This window comes from Mustela nigripes, chromosome 4 (assembly GCF_022355385.1).
Source record: "Mustela nigripes isolate SB6536 chromosome 4, MUSNIG.SB6536, whole genome shotgun sequence".
NCBI lineage: Eukaryota > Metazoa > Chordata > Mammalia > Carnivora > Mustelidae > Mustela > Mustela nigripes.
In genome coordinates, this window is record NC_081560.1 from 23,305,269 (window position 1) to 23,314,568 (window position 9,300).

General features: G+C 46.1%; 2 long non-coding RNA genes across 5 annotated transcripts; both read right to left on the reverse strand.

Moving 5' to 3' along the window:
• Positions 1-1,414: 1,414 nt before the first annotated feature.
• On the reverse strand, positions 1,415-3,298 carry LOC132014944 (uncharacterized). Its single transcript, XR_009403504.1, has 3 exons — positions 2,978-3,298; positions 2,387-2,533; positions 1,415-1,559 (listed from the first exon to the last, which is right to left on the reverse strand). It is a non-coding gene; the product is annotated as an uncharacterized LOC132014944 (long non-coding RNA).
• Positions 3,299-3,512: 214 nt separating this feature from the next.
• On the reverse strand, positions 3,513-9,025 carry LOC132014943 (uncharacterized). 4 transcript variants are annotated; one of them, XR_009403501.1, is made up of 6 exons: positions 8,939-9,025; positions 6,883-7,068; positions 6,192-6,272; positions 5,608-5,797; positions 5,019-5,123; positions 3,513-4,366 (listed from the first exon to the last, which is right to left on the reverse strand). It is a non-coding gene; the product is annotated as an uncharacterized LOC132014943 (long non-coding RNA). The 4 variants fall into 4 exon arrangements; XR_009403500.1 differs by having other exon boundaries at positions 5,019-5,135; XR_009403502.1 differs by lacking the exons at positions 3,513-4,366; positions 5,019-5,123 and adding an exon at positions 5,253-5,431 and having other exon boundaries at positions 8,848-9,025.
• Positions 9,026-9,300: the final 275 nt, after the last annotated feature.

Here is a 9,300-nt window from a genome sequence, read left to right on the forward strand (position 1 = left end):
GTGGGTGGGCCAAATCCCACCACCACCTGTTCTGGGATGGCCCTGAGCTAGGAATGGTTTTTGCGTTTTTAAATAGTTGAAAAAAAAATAAAAAGAATAGTTATGGCGCGTGAACATGAGATGAAATTTACATTTTGGTGTCCAAACATAAAGTTTTGAATTTTGGGCAAAAAATGTGTGTGGGGGGGAACTTATCTCTGATGTTGCCCCTTGGTCTGAAAGCCTAAAATGTTTATTATCCAGCCCTTTGGAAAGTTTGCCAGCAGGGGAACTAAAGGATACACAGCACATCAGCTCCTCTAGGTCTTCACTCCTGCCAGCTGTGGGTGGGCGTGCAGGGCTGCTCAACCAGCCTTTTTCCCAGCAGACTCTCCCCATCGCACTGGGGTCTCTTACTTTCTCATTGAAGAAGCTTGTCCTGGTCACCTTTCCAGCCACTCCCCTCCTTCCAGCTGGCTTGGATGACCTCTTCCACCTCCTCCCACAGGCCGTAAGTGGAAGGCAGGGGTCGGGCCATCCCCTTTTTAAGTCCTGCTGCCTTGCAGTGTCAGGCGCACGTGGGTGCCCAGAAGTTTCCTGAATGGAATCCCAGGGGCACCATGAGCCACAGAACTGATTTCCGACATGCAGTATTAGTGACCACAGTGTGGTCAAGGTCACTGGGAGGTACAGATATTAAAAGGTGGGAAAACAGACCTGCATTGATGACAGTGTGGAGGGGACAAAGAATGCTAGTCTGACACAGGTCCTCCTATCATCGTTAGATTGCATTGGAGACATTCTGGTGGAAACGTGTTCCCCAAAGGCTGTGCCCCCACGGTCTATTTTGTTCACCACTACATCTCCAGCTCATAGTAAAGGACCGAGCATGATGTATTTCACTTCTAAGACATATGTTTTAATGAAAATTTCAAATATACAGCAAAGGAGGCACTATATCCCTCACCTAGATTGAATAGTGATTATTTTCCCGTATTTGCTTCATTTATTTTTTGGCTAAAGTATTTTAAGGCAAATTACAAGCATCATGACATTTCATCCTTAAATACTTCAGTGTGGGTCTCTAAAAATTAAGGACATATTTCCCCATAGCCACAAGACCACTGTCACACAATTATAATTCCTTAGCATCACAAAAGAGCCACTCTACATTCAGATTCCCCCAAATATCTCAAAAATGGCCCCTTGTAGCTGCTTTGTTTGAGGCTGGTTGTTTCACACTTATTTAGTAATTAATTATTGAAGGAAGGAAGAAAGGAAGTTGAGCTAATATTTGTGGAAGTCAGAGAGTGTTAGCACTGCCTGTGATTTGTAACTTTACTACCACAGAAAATGTCCAACGTAAGAAGTTGGTAAGACTATTAAAAACCACATAAGAGGAACATGCACACATTAAAAATTATGTTGTAAAATATAATATTTAATGATGCAGGAAGATAATTCTATTTTGTGAACTAGAAAAAGTCCAATTACAGGGCATCTGCCTGCTTGGTCAGTGGAGCATGTGACTCTTGATCTCTAGGTTCTGAGTTTGAGCCCCAGGCCAGATGCAGAGGTTGCTTAAATAAATAAATAAATAAAGAAAGAAAGAAAGAAAGAAAGAAAGAAAGAAAGAAAGAATCCTGTTACAAAGTGGTGTTTTCGGATCACACACATTCACACCATAATATACGGTATTGCTTCTAGGAGTGGGACTAGAAATGATGTTTAATCTCTTTTGTTGTGCTTTTCTGCTTTTAGAAAGTGTCTATAACAGAATTACATTATTTTTACATTATATAGTGTCTATAATGGAAAATATAAAGTGTCTATAATGGAATTACATTATTATTATGAGAAATACGTTATGATGCTGTGTTGTTTTCCTACAGTGGCTGATGCACTCGTTGCAGTCAAGTTTTCCTTGTCCTCAGCATCTTTATAACTTAGCTCTAAGTATGGGCTTAGCTTATTTGCAGGAACCTGTAACAGCCTGGTGTTATTCATCTCAACAGTGTCATCTTCAGGGTCGCAGGCGGGATGTGAACAGATCTCTTGGGTGAACATCAAGCAGCACTTGAGTCCGCATTGCAAAGATACAGACTGGCTATCTGTCTATTGCTCACCTACACTTGGTTGATTAATAAATCTTTATGTTGTTTTGGGGCACCTGAGTAGCTCAGTCAGTTAAGTGTCTGCCTTCAGTTCAGGTTATGATCCCAAGGTCCTGGCATTGAGTCCCTCATTGGGATCCCTGTTCAGCAGAGGGTCTGCTTCTCCCTCTCCCTTTGCCCTTCCCCTGGCTTGTTCTCTCTCTCTCTCTCAAATAAATACATAAAATCTTTTAATAAATAAATAAATCTTTGTTATTTTATTTTTAATAAAATACTATATTATAAAATCTTACTTTATTTTTTTTATTCAAAGGAGACAAAGGGACAGGCAAACTCAGTCTCTTCGCAGTCCTCTCTCTTTTCCTAGTAGTAACTGTTGTTACCAAATTCTGCTGTGTCTTTCCATGGATATTCATGTTCTATCCTTTATCCCTATATTGCTTAAAAAAAAAAAAAACCCACACAAATGATGTCATAGTAAACATACTACTCTTCCTGCCCCTTGTCTTGAAATTTTTTTATTTTGGTGAATTTCAAATCTCCATCATACATTTATAAGAAAACATGACCTAACAAATCCCCATGTATCCATCATCCAGCTTTAACCACTATTAATCTCACTTTTTCCATTAACTATATCCAGAATATCACTACTTGCCAGTGTATATATATCTTAATGATCTTGAATGTAATTTCTTACCAGTATACATAGAGCTGTGCTAATCTTTTTAAAATCATATGTTTCATATTATGGATGCACGGTCATTAATCTAACCATATTGTCGCATACATGACATTTAAATTAATCTATTTAATTAAGTTAATCAATATTTAATGTAATTACATTTCAGTATGAATAAATATAGTGATATAAGTATACTTACCTGTGTGTGAGTTTATCTGTGGGCCAGATTCTGATAATTCCGTGGAAGAATTGAGTCAAAGGGTAGGTACATTCAAATAGAAATATATTACAAAGTTACATCTGTAGAGATGCACCAATTTACATATGCAAATGGAGGCAAGTAACAGTGACTTCAGCATTAGCAGCATCTAGTTATCTCTTATAACCAGAAGCCTGGAGGCAGGCAGGTGCAGAAGAGCTCAGTGGCATCATCAAGGATCCTACTCCTTCTAAACATGCCTGGAACAAAGGCACACGGATGTATGTATGAACAAATTCTGTTGGTTCAGATAGAATTTTTCACACGTAAATGTTCTGGCTACTCACCTGGCTGGGCTTTGTGTTTGACTCTATAATCAAATGAGATGCAAAACTGGAAGGAGAAGGAGAAGAAGGAGAAGGAGGAGAGGGTAGAGGAGGGGGAGAAGAAGCAGGGGGGAGGGGGAGGGGAGGAAGAGGAGGAAAAGGAAGAGGAAGGGGAGGGGAAGGAAGAGGAGGAGGGGGAGGAGGAGGAGAGGGAGGGGGGAGGAGAGGTGTGGGGGAGGGGGAGGAAGAGAAAAATCCTCCTCTTTCTGATCTTCTGTTCTTCCATTGTGTCCTTGTGCTTATTGCTCCATAGTTGCAAGATCTATCCTACTCATTCAGGCATCATGTCCTCACATGATTGCCCAGTAAGACAGAGGCAAAAGGTTTTATTTTCTTGAAATTCTGTTTCAAGTTGGGGCAGGGAAGTCACATTTTCCCTTATTTGTCATTGACCAGAACTGGGACTTAAGCCCACCCCTAGGCAAAGTAGATGTGAATGCCAAGACTGATCTAGACCAATCATAAGTCTCCCCTTGGGGCTGGGGCAGATCAAGGTGGGTGAAGGAAAGCTCTGGTCTTACCTGAAAGAAGCAGAATTCCTTGAGCTTGGAAGGAGAGGAGAAAAGGCTCTTGGGTACCCAACAAATAGTGCTTACAGTGTTATCGAGCTTCTGATAGACTTATTATTAAATAGTAAAACTTAAAAGTCCTTTTTGTTTCTGCCCTGACAACCTTCAAAGTCAAAAAAAAATAAAAAAAAAGATAATCTAGCACTTTATATTTGAATATTGCTTTTTCATTTCCAAAGCACTTGCATGATCTCATTTGATTTTGATGGTGACCCCCAGAAAGAGGTAGGGGGGTCTCATTCTCATATTACAGCGGGAGCCTGAGCTTCAGAACGGGTCAAAGAACTGGCCCGGCATGTGGTGTCATTGGATGCCACAGCTGTCAGTCAACGCGGACCCCGGGATTCCGCACTGACGTCAGCCCTGAGCTGCAGGCTGACGAGGGTGCGTTGGGGTCTGGAGGTGGCCTCACAGAGCCCTGTGCTGGTGGTGCCCTGTCCGGGAAGAAGAAAGGCAGGCAATGGTTAAATCTCGGTTCTGACTTGAGATAACCATGAGAAGCCTCACTCGTATGAAATAGGCCTTTCCAACTACACTGAGGAGTCGTCTCAGCAGGCCTATAAATTGAACTAAAAAAGCAACTGGATACTTGAGCCAAATAATAGGTTTTTGAAATAAAATTAATATTAAATGTATGTATGGAGGGCGGACTGGATTAGATCTTTTGGTATGTACATGGTCCCTTACAGGTGAGCTCTCCAAGGGCAAAGACCATATCTTATTCACCTCATTGTTCCCAGCCCCTGACACAGGACCTGATCTGTGGAAGGTGCTCCCTAAATGCCTCTAGGCGTGTGAGTGCTGTACGTTATTTCTGCCGATGACTGACACTCCCCCTGCTATCATGTCAGAGGACCCTGCTTATGTCTACATAGAACCAATCAAAAAGTATAATCAATCAATCAATCAATTAATCATGAATTTGTCTATATTTCTGTCTGCATCATGAGAACATAAGTTCCATGAGTTCCAAGACTGAGCAAATGTTTGTCTCCCTAGTTTTTAGCAGTGGGCTCATGGTGGGCCCTCAATAAATACCCATGGATTATGCTACCTCTGAACAACAGTGACTTTGTGAAAACATACCTCTTACAGGTTGGGGTGAAGTGGAGTAGGGTCAGGAAACCAGACAGTGTCCCAGGTAGACAGACAGCTACCTTCTGTGGGATCCCATCTGAAGGGTCAGGTCAGCTAGAGGAGAGACTCAGGGAGAGAGAGATCAAATCCTTTACAAAGGAAGGTAAAGAGGGGCTGGCTTTTGGAGGACCTTGATAGAGAGTGGGAACCATTAAAGGCACCAGGTGAAGAATTCCCAGGGCCAAGTCACCATTTGGGGAGATTCAACTGACAGAGAAATATGGGAAGGGCTGCAAGGAAAAAACTAAAATCTAGGAGACAAATTATAAAAGATCCTTTTTTTTTGGCCCATTTGTTCATTTATTCATTCAACCAGGAAGCATACATGGAGAGCATACATGGACTGGGCCCTGTGCTAGATCCTGGAGACAAAAAAAATGAGTAAGATTTACTCGTGGACCTCTGTAACAGTTCCAGAGCCTGAGTGAGGGGCATGGGGAGACCCAAGAGACATTTTGAAGACCAGAACACCAGCCCTCCCTGTTCCCTGAAGGACCAACCCTAGGAGGGGCAAGCAGCCATGATTCCGTAAGCCTACCGTTGACCGTGCTGCTGTCAGAGACGAGGAAAGTGGGAAGTGCCCGGGCGTGGAGGGGAGACAGTAGGCTGGGGCCATGATGCTTGTGACCGTGACTGTTTGGAACATCCCGTTGCAGATGTCCAATGGTGAACTGGGGGATGAAGTCCGTGGGAGGGGCCAAGGATGGGGACGTGGTTCCAGGTATCCCCTTCAAAGACAGAAAAGACGACTTCTCGTGGCATCGGGGTTGTGGAGAGCAGCAGGCTCAGAACAGTGATATGCTGTGTGATCTGTACAATTCCAGTACAGTCGTGTACAGAAAAGGGGTGTGAAAGAAGTGGGGTTGCCGGGGTAAAGGTGAGGAGGTGCTCGGAGGAAGCTCCACAAAGTAGAGGGTACCCAGGAGCTCAGCAGTCTCCAGAAGGTTGGAGGAAGAGCCCTGGGAAGAAGGCAGCAAGAGCAGTACCGCCACCGTCCCCTGCCTTTAATTATTTAATTGCCCAAATAATCATGTTCATTGCAGAAAATTAGAAAATGCTAAAAAGCAAAGCCACAGGGGGGGAAAAAAAAAGCCATCCCTAATCCCCCCACGCTGAGATAACCTCTGTTAATATGGTTGTGCTGATTTGCCCAGACTTGGTAACAGCCTCTTCCATCCTGGGTTGGAACCCAGCCTGGAAACTCTGAAAAGAAAGGACAGCCAAGAGGTCGCCTCCAGCAGGCTCACGCTCCGGGCTGCACGCTCTTTCCCTCACTGAATCTCTCCTCCCAGCTGGAGTGGGAGGACTCGGGCCATGATCCTGGGTAGAGCTGGACCCTTCCCAGAAACCTGGGGACTGAACAGGCGTTGGGGGAGACGCTGCGGAGAGACAGCAAGAAACCTTTGGTCCTACAAGAAGCCTGAGCCCTGATGCATCCTGCAGCCTACAGAGTCTCTGGCGCAGGGTCTGTCCCCAAAGGAGGGGTTTTACCAGGCTCCTTACATAACTGTCTATGGACATGTCTCTAGCAGCTAGGGACCAGCTCAGGAGGACACACCCGCTTCTCCTGCAGTTAGAGTAGCAAACATGCCTGGTGTGCAGCTCCTCCTTTGGGACCCTTCAGGAATTCAGTCTTCCAGGAACGGTCTGGGAACAATTCAAAATCACCATGGAAACATGACTGGCGACATCGATTGTCTCAGAGGGCCTGCATGGCTCGGTGTCTCTGAGGGCTGGCCTTAAGGCCACACTGCCTGGGGTTGAATCCTGACTCTGCCATTTATTAGCATGAGCTTTGGGGTAAGATACTCACCCTCCGTCAGCCTCTGCTTCTTCGTCTGTGATGAGAGCATCACAGGGCCAGCTCAGAGGGTTACTGCAAGGGTGGCTTGTGGTCATTTGGAGAAAGCACTTGGCAACCACTCCACAAATGGGACTTCCTACTGAGAACAGGGACATTCAGAGCACACAGCATGGTGGAATCCGTCTGGAAGGCTTCCTGGAGAAGGCATTGAGTTTGTAGGGGCTGAGCAGTCAGTGAGGGAAGGAGTTCAAATGGACCTGCTCAGCTGAATGCATTACAGTGACCAGAAAAATCCATCCATTCTGTCTTTATGCAACTCTCGGGCCTGAGTCCTTGTTTGTTCTATCGTGGCCTGTAGTGGGGCTAACGAGTGGGAAGATCTGCATGCCCAGGGCTGAGGCCAGGCTGTCAAGCACCTTTCTGGAGGACATCTCGTGAGTAGGGTTGGTGCGTGGCTAAGCAGCATGGTCTAGTATCCCGGAGCTCCTGGGCTAGGCCCACTCTCAGAAATGTGGCTCCCTAGCACCCAGCCCCTGCCTGGGCATGCCTTGTGCTGTGCCCAGGGAGATGTCACTTTATTACACTTTAAAAAATAGAGTATCTTTCACCCAGATTATACAAGTGATGAACGTGTCTTGTAGAGAACATCCAGAGATGATATTTTAAATTCCTTCTAATTCCCCTACCCTGAAGTCACCAACGTTTTCTATTTTCTAGGCATAACTTCCCTCTTTCTTGTGTCTTGCTATATGTGAATATATACTTTTTTCCTCTCATAGATAGGATCCACCAGTGCATATTGTTTTGCAATGTGATGTCTTCAATTGTCTTCGACGTTCTTTTCACGGTGGTAAGCATCCCTCCCTGATGTAATTTATAATGCTAGCATTGTGCAACTATGCCGTAAATTATTTAACCTATCTCTTATGGTTGAAAATTTAGATCCTTTTTGATTATTTTTTTTTTCTGTCTCATAAACAATGCTCTCGTGCGTAATCTTGTAGATAAATCTATCACATATTCACGCTTGCTTCCTTAGGATGATTCCGAAAGGCAGGGCTAACAGGTATGCCTAATTTAAGGCCTTGGATGCCTACTGTGAGGCTCCCAGATGAGACCCCCACCCCCCGTGGTGGATTTCCTACCCATGGACCCGAGAAGGCTCGGCTATACCATTTGCAGGGAGCTAGGGAGATAACCACCAAGCACCTTCGAAATTCTCCCATGGCTGAAGGAATGTGGCTGGGACAAGGGATATGGCAGAATGTTGTGTCAGCTGATGTGTAACCAAAAACACAGTTGTCCCTTGAGAGCCAGGTAAGCTGAAGACAACCGGTGGAATCTGAGGGCTCTGTGGAGGAGAGGGCGGTGCCTCAAAGAGGAAAGGACTCAGGAGGGACAGACTTTCCAGCTCAGAAACCTGCTCATAACTTTCAAGGGAGTCCCAGTTTTGCTCATGCCTCTAGACCGCAGCTGTCTGTCCCACCAGATGGAGCTCGCCAAGGGCAGGGATGTGTCTGTCCCCCTCTACAAGCCCACACCTGGGGCTGGGAAGGATTTGTTGAACAGAGGGGACAAACTGCACCCCCACTCACAGCCTCTGTACCGGCTTGTCCTGCATTTTTTAGGTCAAGGTGGAGGCTGCTGGCACCCACCTTACTGCCAGCAGGGTGGTACATTACAGCATCTTTTGTGGGGGCTGCTTGAGCCATGTGTCCCAATGGTCTTAAAATAGGCACACCTTTCAACCGCAGTTTCACCTGTAGGAACACCCCAAGAACTGCCTGCCTGCCTTTCCCTTCTATTTCCCAACGATTCTCTTTATACCCTCTCCGCTGACATGGAGGAAGACACTTCCGGCCCCATGACCTCCACTCCACTCCTTCTCTAAGCACAGTTAAAAATACGACCTCCACGAGCGCACCTGCCTTGACCCCAGCTGGCCGGCTTGCCCACTGTGTGAGAGTCACTTACGTGCGTGACTTATTTGAACTTCCAAACCCTAATCTATTTGAGGGCAGGCAGGCAGAATGCACATCTACTTTATCTTCAGCCTCCTCTGTACCTGGCAGAGCACAGTCCCAACAGCAACTTCAGGGTGCCCTTGGGAGGCAGAGGCGGTCCGCATTCCGGCAGCGCCGCCAGCCGCGCCCTTCTGCCTGCTGACGTGGGCACGCTGGCGTCGGGCGCGAGCACGCTGGCGTCGGGCGCGAGCACGCTGGCGTCGGGCGCGAGCTGCGCCAAGCGCGCACCCTTGCTAGGATTTGCCCCATTTTCAACCCCAGCCTTCAGGTTTTCCATCTAAAATTTAGTTGAGCAAACGGGGGCTGGAAGAGGTGAGGGGCATTGGCCAAAGGCACACAGATTGGGTGAAATCCACGTGATCGGAACTCAAGTTTGAGGCTCATTTCCTGAGGCAAGCTGTTT